The sequence below is a fragment of the Stegostoma tigrinum genome, chromosome 24 (assembly GCF_030684315.1).
Source record: "Stegostoma tigrinum isolate sSteTig4 chromosome 24, sSteTig4.hap1, whole genome shotgun sequence".
Classification (NCBI taxonomy): domain Eukaryota; kingdom Metazoa; phylum Chordata; class Chondrichthyes; order Orectolobiformes; family Stegostomatidae; genus Stegostoma; species Stegostoma tigrinum.
Genome location: NC_081377.1, coordinates 27876847 through 27895286, shown reverse-complemented (window position 1 = coordinate 27895286; position 18440 = coordinate 27876847). Strand labels below are relative to the sequence as shown.

Sequence of the window (18440 nt, the reverse complement as noted above, 5' to 3'; positions counted from 1 at the left end):
CAAAGCAATTTACAGCCAATGATGCTTTTTTGAACTACTGCTATAATATTGAAAATATTGCAACAAAATTATGCTGAGTAAGCTCCCAAAAAACTATGTGATAATGATCAGGTAATGCTGTTCCTAACTGTGGTCTCACTGAATTACTGCAAAAATTAGCAGTTACAGCCTGCTCAATGCCACTGAATTAAAGCAGGAAACAGAGTAACATCATCCAAACACAATTTACTATATGAACTTTATAGATATCATTCAATCCACCACCACGGGCTGCTTCTGAACTCAGGTCACAGAGATGCAAAGACAGTACTGTTTATTTACCTATTAACTACCTTTTTCTTTTCCCTAGTGTCATGAATCTAAAAATCAGGAGTTCCATTTTCAAGTCAACCACAAATCAAAAGGCTTATGCAGGGCTACTAGCATCTGCGGTGTCTTAACACTAATGTCTATGTCAACCTCAAATTCTGCAACAACTTCACCACAGCCCCAATACAAGTTTCAATGTTTTAACATTCTGCTTGCACTTTGTTTGCTATTGCTTAGAATGGAAGTGCCTATGTAACCTTGTATGACATTTAAATGTTATTACTGGTAGGCAGATGTAATTACAGCACAACAAGTTTATATATAATTTCCTTAGTAAATCTAAAGTGACCGTATATAATTTTAAAATTGTCACTAAACACTGTTTTCATCCCTGGTAAAATTATCCCTTCTTACACGCCTTTAAAACCATTACTGCTCTTGCCTGCCTCCGTCCCTCCCTCAGACATTCAATAATAAAATGATTGTTACTAATATTAATATCCTGTATAATGCTGTATGAATATGGTGTCAGTGCAGCTTATGGCTATAATTCTATGTTGATTTTCAGAAACATCTGTCACTGGACCAGCCAAGTGATATACTGCAAGACATTGAGGTGAATTCGTCAGTACATGGTACAACACTAGATTTTCCAAACTCAAACGCAATGACATTAATTTGCAGTTCACTAATCTCCTCGCACTCCACAATTTTCACACTTGACCTGCTAAGCTAAACTCACTGATTCCGTGAAGCCTGATCATGAGTTTAAAAACTGTTAGGTTCAAATGCTTATGAATTATCAATCGACACAAGAACACAAAGTGTTTGGCACCTCGAATTTGGAGTACAAAACACTGACTCAAAAACCACAGGGAAGAACATCAAATATAGAAGCAGACTGTGTGATCTCTTGACATTCCTGACCTCCATCAGCAACAAACAACAAGGGTGACAAAATAACAAGAACATCATGTCCACACTGCCCTGCAATTCACATTTCTGAACCATAATCTAAACATTTATCATTGTTCTCAAGATTGTGTACAAAACATCACAATGGAAGCTCATTCAGTCCAAGGGCCCAAGTAATTCACATAAGTTCACCACCGTCATCTCAGAGAAAAGAAGAGTGGACAATAAAGAAGTTATTTGGCAATCACATCATAAGAATGTTAAAGTAGGATTATGTCAAATAACCTCTTGAAACCAAAAAGATCACAGGTGACTCCCTGACGTGATTCCAGGTTCTCACTCTATCGCAATACCCTTGGATTCCCTTAGTAACGAGGGTTTTGAGTTTGAAGCTGAAATGGCCAAACCTTTAATCCCAGACTGTGACCCATTGTTCTAGGCTCTCCAGCAGGAAGGGCAAGTAGCATGTGCAACCTCAGTGGTCACCATAATCAAAGCCGTCAGAACTGATGGCAACCAATTGTGTGTAAGCATTAAAACTGTCAAAAAAAATCATAAGTTTGTAGGCAAAGAAAAGGTTTGTACAGTAGGTATATTTTAAAACTAAAAAAAAACACACCACAAAACTTAAAAACACCCCAAAAATACACAAGCTTTGCATGACAGAAACAGAAGTTGCTGTTTTCACGATGATTATAAAGCAGCATGTTTCAAATGCAAGTCAGACAACAAATCAAATACTATTAATCTGCTGAAAAATCTGAAACAACAAATAGAATTTATTCAAAAGGTTAATGAGTGCAGTTTGACATTTCTAATTTCTCAGTGTGATCAGAAATGAAGTGGAGAAATATCAAGGAATACCAACTAAATAAATAAAGTACAAAAGACACACATGACATGGAAGGCCTCAGGGCCTTCTAATTACCGAGACACTCGTGGAACAGGAATTCTGTCAACAGCATCACATAATACTTTACCAAAGATTGTGAAAGTATTAGAAGTGGTGTGCTTCCTGTTTCTTTCTCACAAAAAGAAAGATATCACTTGGTTTGTGCACCTTAAGGATATCAGGAGATGTGTGTCAAAGTTCAGCTTCCTCTTTCTCAATAACCTGTGTGTATGGGTGTGAGAAGAATTACTATGGGGAGAGAGAAATGACTACAATTCAAAGCTTATCCTCTGATGGAAAAAGAGTTATGCAGAGTAAAAAGGTAAATTTGCCATACCAGACCACAGGGCTGCTCTCAGAGAAAGAGAGTTGACTGGTAGTGGTTTAACCTGAGGGTCGCCATACTTCAGGCAAGAGGGCAGATTATGAAAGAGGGCCCCTTAGGTAACCAAACCAAGTGCAGGAATCCTACATGGTTGGCATTAGTCCAAATTGTGTTATCTCAATTAGCTGGACAGTTTACAAACAAGACTGTAAGAATTATGCTCAATGCTTCTCACCAATCTGCTTACATCATTTCAGCACGTGCGATTTTATTCTTTTTGCCCTATAAATAAATCTGGATAAGTGGCTTTTAGCCTGTACGTTGATCTAACATGCTGATTTTTCTTTCTGTTTTGAGGCAATAAGTCGACATTATGTATATTTCATGGTCTTCAGTCAGTAATTTGCTGCTGTTCAATATTAACGCTTAAGACCAATGCAACACTAACTCCAAAAAACAAGAATAAAAATTTCGGGGTCAGTTCAGAGAATCAGCCCGCTTGTGGAAAATTTTGTCTCCACATGAATGAGAAGGGTGAGAAAAAAGCCTAACATACCAAAAATCATCCAAACACAGCTAGTAACTGTCAAATGTTCTTAGCCACCCCATAACAGAACAGAATTTCTACTTATGCCTACGGATATGAACTATTCTAAGGTATGTAACCCAGCTGAGCTGCACACCTTAAGGAAAATGAAAAATCAGTCTGGCTCCAGTCATGATGTTGTGGAAAATAAGACAGGTATAGAGTAAAATTTTAATCAAATAGTCACAATAACTCACTATGACCCGGTCCAATTCTCATCGCTGGTTAATCTCAATTTTCCATGACTTCACAATTTGCTGCCACATTTCAGATACCTGGGTTTAAGCTTTAGAGTTCTGTCCTATGCCTCTTCTCTATTAAGATGCTTCTTAAAAGCTCTGTCTTGGGTCAAGTTTTTGATCACCTGTCCCATTATATGCTTAGGTGACTCAGTTTCACAATTTACATAAGAAACAGGAGGAGCAAACAACGTTGCCTCTTGAACCTGTTGTCATTCAATACAATCATTGGCCTGAACTCCATTTTCCCCATCTGCTCCACATAACCCTTGATTTCAAGAGGCCAAAATTGTCTCTCATCTTTTAAATATATTCAGTTATAGCACACCCACAAACATCTTGGGTAGAAAATTCAAAAGATTCACAATTCTGCAAGTGAGGGCCTTCCCCACCTTAATCTGAAATGTTCAGCCCTTACTCTGAGACTGTGCCCCCATGTTCTAGATCCCTCAGCCTAGAGATGGATAACAGTTTCAAGAAAACTTTGCCTAATTTAAAAAGATGCGGTATAAATGCAAATTATTGCTGCTAACAGCACACAAACTTCTACATTAGACAGCATACAAGGGCTACTCATGCTTTAGCTCCCATTCAATTACACACGCCTCAAGTTGTTGCTACACATCAAAAGCTGATGTTCTAATTTAGGAATCCATCAGTGAAACGCTAGTGCTAAAAGCTGTTGTCTAAGCTCTTGGAATCACACAAGTCAACCAGAACAAAACAGCTGATTTTTTTAAAATCAAGCTGTAACCAGTGTCACGACTCCCAGGCTAAAAGGGGAAGATAGTTCTTTTGGTGGGGTGGGGAACAATTGAGGCAACTTGGTTCACAACTAGGCACTTTTTATTCATCTTATTTACTGCCTGATAGAACAAGTTAAGAACATAGCCTGCTGTAAAAGGACATGGTTAAAGCATCATCTTATGAAAGAACTAAACAGCTAAAAGTTGCAACAAAGCACACTGTACTTCGGTCTAGGCCCGAAACGTCAGCTTTTGTGCTCCTGAGATGCTGCTTGGCCTGCTGTGTTCATCCAGCCTCACATTTTATTATCTTGGAATTCTCCAGCATCTGCAGTTCCTATTATCTCTGTACTTCCACATGCTCAAGTTGATACCTGGCATTACAGGTTGCAAAAATGGTGGGGATTGCTCAGTAAAGTCAGTCTGAAAATGCTGCTGGCCCAGATCTGCAAACAGTCATCGTAAGACTGTGGGACACACCAAATTGAATCAAAAAGTGCAGTGTCTAATAAAGGAACGTGTAACAGCAGACAGGAGTGCTCAGGTTTACTAAACCCCACCAATTTAAATAGCCGCATGATCAGCCAACAGTAGTCATTTTAGATAAAAGTAAGAATACCACCTGGTTAGAACAGTGGCTCAGTTGGCAGAACAAATTTCTTAGTATTGTTGTGATCTATACACTAAGGCCTCTAAGGTCTGTAATAAGTTGCCCTCAGCTAACAGTACCACAGGATCATTGCAGGCTCAGGGAACAGCCGTCAATGGAAGCATATTTATGTCAAGTTCTTCAGGGAAAACTGCTCCCTTTCCTACGATTGAACACCTTGTTGCCATTCATCACCCAGTCTTACACGTTTAGTGGTCAAATTGGACGAGGTACCTGAATCAGAGACTTTTACACCACAAGAGGAGGCCTTTAGCCAGATGTACTGATATCACTTCTTTGAAACAACTACCTAATTTGTTGCAATCCACTGCCCTTTGCCCACAGCCTTGCACATGTTGTCTCTTCAAATGCAAAATCAACTCCCTTTTACAAGTTATATTTAATCTGCTTTCACTACGCTTTCAGACAGCACTTTACAAATCCCCTTTAGTTTCTTTTTGCCAATTATAAAATGTGGGAACCACAAGGTCTAGGAAACCACAGTAACATACACAAGTGTTGAAACAAGCCCCATGGATCAGCAGCATATTTATAGCATGATGCAACAACCTCCTTGTTATGAGACACTCCCTGAGGGGATTACAAAGGAGAGCCATGTTTCAGTGAAGGGTGCGTTACAGTGGAGTCCTGTTTGCTTTCTTGATTAATCCAGGCAATATAAGCAAGTCAGGCATCACAGCAAACTGGAGGGCAGAACCTCCAATAGCCAAGCATATGTTAGAAACTTCTTGACCTCCGTCATACCCTGTGCTGTTGGTGGATAGAATACAGACCGCTATGTACTTGTAAACTTCAAAACTAAAATCTTTGGTGTACACTGATCAAGGGTTTCAGGAGTGCTGATACCTGCATTTCACAACATTAATGCCAGTCACTACAATTAGTCAACATAAAACCATGTTGTTCACAGCGAGTTTTTATATCATGGAAGAGGATCTGAAAAAAATGTGACTTAAAGAAACTATCTATTCTACAATTAAAAGCACCATTCTGACCTCACCTTGGAACTTCTGGTTCCAGGGGATTTAAAGGGACCAGCTAGTCAACTATGGGTCACCACAGTCAATCCTGATCCTGCCCTGAAATAATATTTACACAAGGGCAGATTCAGGAATCTATTCTTTTTCTTTCAAGATAAATAGTTCATTCATAACAATATAAAATGGCACATTTATTCAATGAAGGTTATTATCATAGATCTTGTGACACCACAAGGTGAGATTAACTGTCACAGCACAGTCTAAAGATCTGTACCTGGAAACTTTGTGACATGGGAGCTGGTGAACTCCACTGTGGTTCATCATGACAACATCTGTAGCAAGTGTAAGTTGCTTTAGGAACTCTGGCTCAGAGTTGATGAGTTGAAGTCTGAAGTTCGAACACTGCAACACATCAGGGAGGGGGAGAATTACCCAGCCACTGTGTTTCATGAGGCAATCACAAGCCCTCGATAAAGTGCCTCAAATTCAGTCAGTGGTCAGGGACAGGAGGGTGTGACTACTAGTGAGGCAGGTAGAGGGATCCAGGAGGCAGTGCTGAAGGGTGCTCAGTCCTTTAGCTTGTCTAACATGTTTGAAATTCTTGCATAAGATAACAGTGGCAGCTGCAGGGAGCATGAGCAAACTGATGTAGCACTATGGTACAGGGAGCCATTCAAGAGTGGAGAGAAAGAGAAATGTAGTTGTAATCAGGGATAGTTTGGTCAGGGGAATAGTCACTATTCTCTGTGGCCAGGATCAAGAGTCCAGAAGGTGGCGTTGCATGCCTGGTGAATCTGGCCTGCAAAGGTACTTGGAGTGGGAGGGTAAGATCCAGTTGTTGTGGTCCACGGGGGTACCAATGATATGGTAGAAAGTGGAAAGAAGTTCTGCTGAGGGAACTGAGCCATTAGGGGCTAAATTAATTCAGCAGAACCAAAAACCTAATAATCTCTGGATTACTACCTGAGCTACGAGTTGGCACTCTACAAAGTTTAAGAGGTAAGTGCATGGGTCAAAGATTGGTTTGAGAGAAACGGGTTTGAATTCATCAGATATTAGCACCTGTACTAGTGAAGGAGGGAGCTGTCCCAATGGGATGAGCTGCACCTGAATCATGCTGGGACCAGAGTCCTGATGAATCACATAACTAGGTATGCGGATAGGGCTCTAAGCTAAACACAAAGTTTTTTTTGGGGGTGGGTGGTGCACAAACTGCACAAAAAATGTCATGGGAAGACGTTTAGCAGAGGTTCTTAAAGTTACCAAAACAAGTAACAGGACAGAGAGTATGAAGAGGCTCAGGAACCTAACTTCAAGCACAACAGATAAGGGGAGAACGACGAGTGGAGGGGCACTCAATGCAGGATTGAGGGTGTTGCATTTAAGTGCATGCAATACAAGAAGCAAAATAAACGAACCTCTGGCACAAATTGAAATTGGTGAATATATTGCTGTGGGTATCAGAGACAGCTGCAAGGGGATCAGGGCTAGGAACTCAATATTCAAGGATATGCATCCTACTGAAAGGATATCAAATGGGCAGAGGAAGCAGGGGGTGCCTTATATTGAAATGAAACTAAAATAGCGAGAAGTGATAGAGTCAAAGGGTGTAGAATCTGTTTGAGGTGAGTTGAGGAAACCCACAAAGGCAAAAAAAGACTTTGATGGGAGTTACGTACAAGCCTCTGAGCAGTGGTCAGGATATGGGAAGAAAAGTAATCAGGAGATTGAAAAGGTATGTAAGAAAAGCACTATTACAATAATCATGGAGGACTTCAATGTGCAGATGGACTGGGAAAATCAGGTTGATAGCAGATTCTAAACAAAAATGTATGGAATGCCTATGAGATGTTTATTTGGGAGCAGGCTGTGGTTGAGGGAACTAGGGAAAAAGCAACTCTGGATTACGCGATATGTAACGAGGCAGACTTGATTAGGGAGCGGCAGGTGAAGGAACCCCAAGAGGGCAGTGACCATAATATGATAGAATTTATACCACAGTTGAAGATGGAGAAGGTAGAATCAGATGGAACGGTATTGCAATTGAGTAAAGATAACTGTAAAGAAATAAGGAAGGAGATGGCCAGAGCTGATTGAATGGGGAGCGTAGCAGTGAGCAGAAATTCATCCCAAGGAAGCAGCAGCATACTAAGGAGAGGATTTGGCAACCACAGCTGACAAGGAACATCAAGGACAGCACAAAAACAAAAAGGAAAAACATACAATGTGGTGGCAATTAGCGGGAAGCCACAAAATTGTGAAGCCTTTAAAAACCAGCCAAGCGTAGCTAAAAATGCAGTAAGGAGGGAGGGTAAGCAAGGCAGTAATATAATAGAATATTACAAGAGCTTTTCTTAAAAGATATATAAAGGATGAGAGAGGGGCAAGAATGAACATTGAACTTCTGGAAAACAAAGTTGGAGAAGCTGTAATGGGGAAAAAAAGTGATGGAAGAACTGAATAGATACTTTGGATCAGTTTTCACAGTCAAGGACATTAGCAACATACTACCACTTCAAGAAAGTCGGGGGCAGAGGCTAACGCTGCGGCCATCACTGAGGAGAAACTGCTGGAGAAGCTGAAAGGTCTGAAGATTTTACAAGATTACAGAGTACTTGAAAGTTGATGGTAAAATGGGGTTGAAGCAGCAAGGCTTCATCGAGGGGAAGTCACGCCTGACAAATCCGTTCAAATTCTCTAAGGAGGTAATGAGCAAGTTAGACAAAGGACAGCCAGTGGACGTGATCTATTTGGCATTCCAGAAGGACCTTAACAAGGTGCTGCACAGGAGACTGCTAAATAAGCTCAGAGACTATCGTGTTAGACAAGGTACTAGCATGGATAGAAGCTTTGCTGACCAACAGGAGTCTTTTACCCAGGGCAGCAACCAGTGACTAATGGAGTTCCACTGGAGTCAGTGTTGGGGCCACAAATGTTCATGCTATACATTGATGACCTGGAAGAAGGATTTGAAAGCACTGTTGCTGAGTTTGCAGATGACAAAGATAGGTGGAGGGGCAGGTAGTATCGAGGAAGCGGGAGGCTGCAGAAGTGGCTGATGAAACACAACATAAGAAAGTGGGAGATTATGCACATTGGTAGGAAGAAGAGGTGTAGGGGAAATTTATTTTCTAACTGGGAAAAGATTCAGAAATTTGAAACACTAAGAGTCCTAGTTCAGGATTCTCTTAAGATTTACATGCAGGTTCAGTTGGCAGTTAGAAAGACAATGCAACGTTGGCATTCATTTCAAGGAGGCTAAAATAGTGCTGAGGCTGTATAGAGTTCTGGTCAGACCGGACTTGACCAGACGTTGGTTACTCTGTGGAACTCATTGCTGTAGAAGGCTGTGGAAGCCAAGTCATTAAATATATTTAAGACAGTGCTAAATAGGCTCTTGGTTAGGGAGATCAAGGGTCATGGGGAGAGGGCAGAGTGGAGTTGAGAAACATATCAGCCACAATCAAACGGTGAAGCAGATTCAATGAGCCGATTTGCTTAATTCTGCTCCTACATCTTATGGTTGCCTAGAATTTTTTCGCAACCATTGGTGAGGCTACACATTTCATTTCTAAAGAGTGGACAAAGAATATTACAGACAAAAGACAAAAAAATGAGATCTTTCATTTTCTTACCTCTGCCTCAGCGTCTGTCAGAACAGTCACATCCCAAGGTGATGGGGCAGATAGATCAGCTGCTCCCAGGACCTTGTCATTTCCCGAGTTCACAAACCAGCTGGAACTAGCATTAAAAAAAAGTATCAATGTGTTAAAGCAGTTCAAAAAATGTTCTCTCATCAGATATCTGGGATAGAGTTATTATCGGAGGTACAGTTGGACGGACTAAGCCCATATCCATTGGTGTTACAAGGGTGGCCCATTTAAGACACAGCTGGGGAAGAATTTCTTCTCAGCACAGTGAACCTGTGTAATTCTCACAGCAGAGGGGTGTTAAGGCTGTGCTGTTGAGTACATTCAAGGCTGAAATAACCCAGTTACTGAATCAACGGCTAAGGGCAAAAGGCAGGAAAGTGGAGTCGTTGAGGATTATCATATCCGCCAAGATCTCATTGAATGGACCCAATGGGTTACATCTACATCTTACAATCTTTGGGCTCCACCCATCACAGTCACATTGCTCACCTGAGCTCAACCACATTCAAACACTCATTAAGTCAGTGCCTGCCACAGACCGCCCTCCGCTCCTCTCTCTCCAAGCAACCTTCATCAATCCTACTTCTCCCAAATTCACTGCACTCCTCCAATTCTGCCCTCATTTCTATCATTCCACCCGCTACAGAAAACATCGCCAGCTGCCCAGACCACAAAGATCTGGGATTCCCTCCTTAAACCTCACTGTCCTTCTCCCTTCCCATAAGACATTTGTTCAAACCTCAGTTTGACCAAACAGTTGGTTCTTTCTCCCTATATCTAACGTGACTCAATATCACATTTTGTTTGATACGGGACCTGGGGTTTATCTCATTAAAGGTGTTATGTTGTGGTATTGTACAGGATCACAGTTGAAATATATAACACAAACAAATTAAGATGTCCTCCTTCAGTCAGCATGAAAACCACTGGAGTACTGAATTGTGCATATTCTACATCAGGACAGGCACAGTTTCGATCCTGAACCTTTGATGAATTAACTGACTTCTGTGTACCAGCTGAAGCAAAGTATTAATTAGTTGTGCTGCCCGTCCTGACAAGTGTCAGGATGTCTTGCTCAAAGTGTCAGGCTTTTCGACCTCAGGCTCAAGTGTCAAAAGAACCAGGCCTGGCACTGATGTACCTCATGATAGAGCAAAGAATTTCACAGTACAGGAAGAGTTTGCTCAGTTCATCTTTTCTGAGCGAGCTCTGTCCAATTTCCTCCCTGTTCTATGTCCTCATTACACTAACTCCTTTCTCCTAAAGACAATTTAATTCTCTAAGTTACTGCTGAATCTGTTTCCACTGGCCTATTAAGTACTCCAGCTCATGACAACAGGCCCGTACATAAAAAAAGTCTCACCATTTGTCAAGACATTCTAAAACTCATTAAAACCAATGAAGTAGAGTCCTTACTACACGAGACGAAACATGGTAGCTAATGTCAATAAACAAAGTAACAACCAAATAATCTTTGAGATGTTGATCAAGACATAAACATTAGCCACAACACTGAAGAATTCCTCCACAATTTTGCCAAATAATGAAATATAATCTTTACCATTCATCCATGAGGGCAGATGGAGCTTCAGTTTAATACCTTAGCCGAACAGCAACACCTCAGCGCAATGCTAAGTACTACACTGGGAGTATCAGCTTAGATTTAGTGCTCTGGAATGCGTCGTAAACCCATAAACTAAGATGCAAAAGTGCCAGCATGCAAACAAAGGCCAACACCCACCATCTAAGTGCAAACGTGAAGTGACTCTGACACTCTAAACTGTTGTCAACACTGGCAGAACTATGCCCTGACCTGAATTAAGTTGAGACAAGCCAGAAGAAATAACTCAGCAATAAAATATAACATGTGTTAAGAGTCTAAGCTATTTGGTCTAAAACTCTCTCTAATTGTGACAAGGACATTTAGAAATGGAATAAACACTGGCACTCCTTGTACATCATCAAGAGCTCAAATAATTCTGTGGGTGGACAACCAAACCTCAGTGTTATAGTACAGATTCGTCAGTCAATCAGTATACCTCAGTTCCAGAAGAAGGTCAAAAACTACTTTCTACTAATGTGCAAACCTACCTCCTTTAAAGCTTACTTTTAAACCCTGGCCCCAATCAGAGATATTATACGTTCTTGTGCTGAAGCTCTTGGAATACACATGTCTGATCCTCACTTTAGCTCATTATCAATTGTTTGGTGGGGGTGGGGTGGGAATGAAGTGCGTAAAAAGTCTACAACAACAGAATTTGCATCATTATCTTACACGATAAGCTGAACTCCATGGCTTTACTATGTACTTTTTTAGATTGTCTTTTGGGTCTGAAGGAGTAGTATAAATGTAATATCAGTGAACCTGATGGCAGCTGCAACTGTACATTTCCAAAAAGTTTCAGACCAGCTCACAAGGAGCATGTAACACCCCAGCATCAATCTCAAATAGATCCCACTGGTTCTTTGATGAATGTCCAATGCAAATTAGGATAGCACTTCAACACATTACCACTGGAACACTGCTCTCCGGGCCCAACACTTCAGCATTAACACTTTTTTAAAATGTCACTGGTCTTTAATCCAAGACAAACTGAGCCTTGGTTCCCACAGCCATTTGTTTAAAAACTAAACGTTATCAATTAAGCAAAGTTAACATGAACCTTGAACAGTGAGCAATCAGCACCTTGTCATTATCAGCAAATATGATGAGCAGTTGGCTGTTTGAGAAATTCAGTGATCACACTGACCCAATTTATTTTATTACTCAACAGGTTGGATTTATCCGTCATGATACTGATGCCAGGCTTGATACACATGTAACTCTGACATCAGCAGGCTGACCCAGTCCAAATAAACCAACAGGACCACAGGTTCAATGCACAGGGGGCAGCCATTCAGCCTGCCATGCCCATGTAAGAACTACTTTTAAGAACTACCCAATTGTGCTTGATGCCCAGTACCCAAATATTTTTCCCTCATTTTCAAGAGTTACCTAATTTTGTTTTACAAGCTGCTACTAAATTGGCTTCTGCCACTTTTTCGCACATTACATCTGGGTCATAACTCACAGCATTAAAAGTTTCTCATTTTCAATGCTTTCTGGCTCATCTGCCAATTACCTGAAAAGGGTTCCACAAGTCACAGTTGCCAGGCACAACTTGCTCCAAGGCAAAGACCGTGATGGCTATCTGCACCCTTGCTCACAAACAGATCATTCCTTTCAGCTAATAGTCAGATTTACTACCAGGCCATGTTAAAATCCAAGGAAAAACATTATCTGTAAAACTGAGTCATGTGAACATTGTATGGTCAGATTCTCAGTCAGGCCTGACTGCAAAGAACCAGACTGCACACATTAAGTAGAGCACATTTCACACAGGCTCTCACTGTGGGCTGTATAAGTCTGAGCATTTATTCACTCTCAACGTACAAGTGTCACAGGCAAGGCCAGCATTTACTGCCCATCCCTAAACTGCCCTTGAGAAGGTGACAGAAGCCATCTTTCATGGCTTCCTAGAAAATTTCACAGCTAAGTTAAAACTCAAACACACTAACGTGACTCTGAAGTTAGACTGAGGACTGGCAATCCCTATCCTTAAGGAACACTGGAGAATTAAAATGTGCTTTAACAACAAACGAATAGCTCCGTGGTTGCTGTTGCAGACACTACATTTGAAATACCAGATTTATTTAACAAACTGAATTCAATGCACAATCTGCCACGGTGGGATTTGACCTTGTCTCTGAATTATTAACCCTGCTCTTTAACCACATTATATCTGCATCTAAATCATAAGACAAGAATTGTGTACAGCAGAGTACTGTGTACACACCAAGCCAGACAAGATAAACTAGATAAAAATCTCAAACTAGCAATATGTCTCAACATGAAAATTCAACTGAATTTAAAGGAGTCCCTGGCCCTTTAGGGATTCATGCAAGTTTGATCTGCTAGTTGGAACTTGAAAGGGTCCCAACCTTCTCCAAACATCAGAACACTTTTATACCACTTATATGTGCATGTGTATTTTCAAGAATAAGTCAGAATAACTTGAAACTGAAATAATCTGCGTAAAAGCCATTTGGCACTGGTTTGCAAACTGTCTTGTGTTCAAATCCCACTTGCTGATCCCCCACACTCTGACGACACAATCCACAATCCACATCTAATGTGGGGGCAGCAAAGTCGCTCAGTGGTTAGCGCTGCTGCCTCATAGCACCAGAGCCCCAGGTTCAATTCCAGCCTCAGGTGATGGTCTGTGTAGAGTTTGCACGTTCTCCCTGTGTCTGCATGGGTTTCTGCAGGTGCTCCAATTTCCTCCCACAGTTCAAAGACGTGCAGGTTATGTGGGTTAGCCATGCTAAATTGCCCATAGTGTCTAGGGTGGGAGACACAGGGATGGTGTAGGGGTGGTCTGGGTAGGAAATACAGGGATGGCATAGGGGGTGCGATGCGCCACAGAGGGTCAGTGTGGGCTTGATGAGCGAAATGGCCTGCTTCCACACTGTAGAGTTCTATGATTCTAATGCCCTTCACAACCCAGGAATCAGCCCTCTCCGATCATCATACGTTAGTATTTTCTAAAACTATATCCATATTCAACTCTCTCAGCACAACGATTCAACACATAAAGCATCAGTCTTTCTTACTGCAGTCCCTCAACTACTCCCAATTTTCCTTTGCCTTCAAACTCTTCTATTGTATAAGGCTCCCTTGATACTTTATGTCTGTATTCTGAATGGACCCTAGTTCTCAACACTGCTCTCACCGAGCCTCATCAACAATGCTAGTTTTCTGCAGGGAAATGAAGCTCAACTTTTAGCAATTCACCATGTCTCCTTTGATAGAGCCTTCCAATAGGCAAGCATTTAGGAAGTCATGAACAGCAGTCATATGGAACCATCACAATGCCAGGATTCTGGGTTCAATCCCAGTCTCGAACAACCGTCTGTGTGGAGTTTTGCACATTGTCCCTGTGTCTGTCTGGGTTTCTTCCCACAGTCCAAAGATGAGCAGGTTAGGTGGATTGGCAATGCTAAATTTCCCATGGTGCCCAGGGATGTGTAGGTTAGGTTGATCAGCTGTGGGAAATGCAAGGTTTTTGGGTAGGGTTAGGGGATGGGATGCTTGTTGGAGGCTCAGTGTGGATTCGATGGGCCAAATGGCCTGCTTCCACACTGTAGAGCTTCTGCGAATTTTCTCATTCTCTAACCAACACTAGTTAGCACCTAGCTGCCAAGATCGATCAATAGCTGCCACGGCTGTCTAAGTCCCCAGCTGTCTAGTTTAACAAATTACTTCTTCTGCTTAAGAAATCTGAAACACATTCCTTACAGCCATCAAGATCACCCACTCACCTCATTGAGATCCCTTGATCTCTTTTCTCTTGAGGCCTTAAATGCTTTCTAGGTCAGTAGACATCATCTCCCCAGTTTCTCATTGCTATCCCCCTGATCTCCACACACTTAGCACCCATTTCCCAACAAGGTTGTGAGACCTGTCTTCAGAAACCCACCCCCACCTCTCTCAATTTTGACTAGCCCCAGGCCTCTCCCCACATCCATCACTGGGAAGTATTGTTCCCAAGCATCCATCCATGAAAAATGCCTGAAACCACACACATCCCAGATCCCAAGCACAAGGGCACATCTACATCAAATCATCACACCACACCCTCAACCACCAAAATCACCCCCAACCTGGGTACCCTTACTTCACCCACCATGCCCTCCAACCATCCCCCAAACAACTCTTTCCCCTCCCCACGTCCGATTCCTTGGGCACCTCCGAACTACTTTCTCCCACTCATTGGGTGTCCCCAACCAACCAACCAACCAACCAACTTCCATTTCCCCCCAACCCACCACCCTGGGTGCCATCTCACCAACTCACCACCTCCTACAGGGTACCCTGAACCAACCCACCCCTGCAACCTTGGATGCTCTATATCCAAACCCCATGTTCTCCCTCAGGTGAACTCTCCCCAACCCCCCACCATTTCCTTTGGGTGCAATCTCCCCATCACCTCTCCCCTCCCCCCCCCCCCCCCCCTTGCAGAAGGCTCGCTCTACATCTGTGCTCACCTTTACCCACCGTCCCCTCTCCATTCCCTTCCTCTTCCTTCCGAAAAAATAATTAATTATCCTGGCTCCCCTCTCCAAACTGCTCACTCCTGCCCCACATCGCAAGTACCTGTTGGGCGGCACAGCCTCCGGCTGCGGAGAAACCGGGCTCAAGCTCCCGGCTGCTGAGCGACTCTCAGCGGCTTCACCCCGGCCCGGAAACAACCCGTCCCCCCGCCATGCGCGGGCTCCTGGGAACTGTAGTCCGCCACTGTCCCCGTCCAGAGCACCTGCACGGGCCAGCCCCGGAGAGACTACAGCTCCCAGCATCCAGAGCGCGTCAGACACTCCGCCTCCCGAGCCTTTTGCCCATGCGGAAGCTGGAGGGCCGTGTGGGCGGCTAGGACAAGGAATAAACGTAGAAGAAAACGGTCCATTTTGTGTTTCACAGAAATAATTTAGAAATAAAATCAGTTAGGTGATTATATATTTAATTGATGGCAGGATGGTATATTGATATTAAGCTAAAATTTATTGAAGGTGTAATTATAAAGGAAACTTGGATTCAAGAACGACAGAACTTTGCTGGAGAAGGTCATTTAGCCAATCGTACCTGTGCTGGCTCTGTAAAGGAACAAAGCAACTAGTGTAACTGAGATAACAAAGTATGGAGCTGGATGAACACAGCCGGCCAAGCAGCATCTCAGGAGCACAAAAGCTGACATTTCGGGCCTAGACCCTTCATCAGAAAAGTGGGATGGGGAGAGGATTCTGAAATAATTAGGGAGAGAGGGGGAGGTGTACCGAAGATGGTTCGGCCTTGAAACTGCTCCTCTCCACCTATTTTCTCCTCTATCCATCTTCGGTCCCCCCTTTCCCTACTTATTTCACAATCCTCTCCCCATCCCCCCCTTTTCTGATGAAGCGTCTTGGCCCAAAATGTCAGCTTTTGTGCTCCTAAGATGCTGCTTGGCCTGCTGTGTTCATCCAGCCCCACACTTTGTTATATCATCACATTACTGTTGCTTGTTTTGTCAAATTACTTTAAATTCATGCCCTCTAGTTCTCAATCCTTCCACCAACCCAGAGAGAAAAATGAGTAAAGTGGTGAATGACACACCTAGAATACTACAAAGTGGTCTCCAGTGTATCTATCCAGAATGTTTATTACCAAATATTAATGATTGCTTGCTTGCTTGCTTTTCCCTCTGAAATTGGATAACTTTCTCTCCATCTATCCTGTCCAGATGTCTCATGATTTTGAATGCCTCCAATAAATCTCTCAACATTCTCCCCCAAGGACTGCAGTTCAAACATCTCCAATCTATTTATGTGAGCAAAGATTCCTTATCATTACCATTAATCTTTTCAACGCCCATTTTGATACCTTCACCATACTTCCTAAAGTGTGGTGCCTCAAAATGGCAAGAACTCGCACTTATAAGCCATCTTTCACAGGCTAATGAAGTCTTAAATCACTTCAGCTGTAAGTTCAATTGGTCAGGAAGCAGGTTGAGCACTCAAATCCCAATCCAGACACTTGACCACAAAAATCTAACCTAATACTTTAGCACAGTACTCCAGAAGTGCTACACTATTGGAAATACTGTCAATGATTAAACATTGACTTAAGGCCCTAACTGCCGTTCCTCATGGATCTAAAGTTCCATGGCATTATTTCTAACTGCGGATAGAGCCAGAGAGTCATAGAGATGTACAGAAACAGACCCCTCGGTCCAGCTTATCCATGTCAATCAGATATTCTAAATCAATCTAGTGCCATTTTCCAGCATATGGCCGTATCCCTCTAAACCCTTCCTATTCATATACCCAGCCAGATGCCTTTTAAATGTTGTAATTGTACCAGCCACTTCCTCTGGTAGCTCACTCCATTCATGCATCACCCTCTGCATGAAAAAGTTGCCCTTGAGATCCCCTCTCACCTTACACCTACGCCCTCTAATTTTGGACTCTCCCACCCTGGGGAAAATGCCTTGTCGATTCACCTTATCTATGCCCCTCATGATCTTATAAACCTCCATAAGGTCACGCCCGCTGCTGCCTCTGACATTCCAGGGAAAATATATCTACCTATTCAGCCCCTCCCTATAGCTCAAACCCTCCAATCCCGGTAACATCCTTGTAAATTTTTTCTGAATCATTTCAAGCTTCACAACATCCTTCCTGTAGCACGGAGACCAGAAATGAATGCATTATTTCAAAACTGGCCTAACCAATGTCCTGTACAGCCACAACATAACATCACAACTCTGACACTCAATGGACTGACCAATAAAGGCTCCCTCAATGTACATCACTAAAACAGATCCTCTGGTTATGTTCTGTTTATTTCATCTCAAATTTACAATGGACTCCATAGAGAAAAAAACAGCCATATTTGGAAATAAATGTACAGGACTCCATTTTGAAGTGTACAAGATGTGTCATTTGCCAGTTTTACTGTATCTTCCTGTGCACAAAATGGATACTGCGTTTCCTAGAGTACAGCAGTGACAGTACTTCAAAGTACTACATTCAAGTGTGAAAGATGCATTATAAAAGAAAGTCTTATTTACAGCTGATGAAATATTTCTTTTCATAATCACTGTTCAAGAAACACTTTGTTTTCTGATGGAGCAACCATTTTGGCTGCAAAATAATAATAATTAAAAAGGATGGCTATTTGCCTTTTCTCACTGATGAATTCAAAAGAACCGAGTTTCCTCCATTGTGCTACATGGAATTCAAATACAACAGAGAAAGAGATCATTCAGTTCTTTAAAAGAATTATCCATTTAATTGTATCACCCTGCACATGCCCGTAGCCCTGCACATTATACATTTGCACTCATTTATCCAAGTGATTCTTCAGTTAGTGTAGTATTCAATATTACACTACTTCCTCTCAGTCTCCTATCCACGTGAAAGGTAATTTCTGATATTAGTCTGAAATTTGTTTTTTATTGGTTTGATGTTGTGGATGATCCAAATACATAATTTATTATTAGAACTCAATTGATGGATGGTGTTTCAGTATCTTTATGTTCATATGAGAGCTA

The 18440-nt window shown here is 42.1% G+C and overlaps 1 protein-coding gene across 4 annotated transcripts in view; it reads right to left on the bottom strand.

The window, feature by feature from the left end:
• Window positions 1–15627, bottom strand: part of LOC125464882 (phosphatase and actin regulator 4-like) — a 150916-nt gene extending 135289 nt beyond the window's left edge. The window contains exons 1-2 of one of the 4 annotated variants that reach the window (XM_059654313.1): window positions 15512–15627; window positions 9298–9403 (exon numbers count right to left, since the gene is read on the bottom strand). The gene's annotated coding sequence lies outside the window, so the exon portion shown is untranslated. Of the gene's footprint in view, window positions 1–9297; window positions 9404–10876; window positions 10918–15511 lie in introns of those variants that run through there. The other 3 variants (XM_059654314.1, XM_059654316.1, XM_059654315.1) reach the window with 3 other exon arrangements.
• Window positions 15628–18440: the final 2813 nt, after the last annotated feature.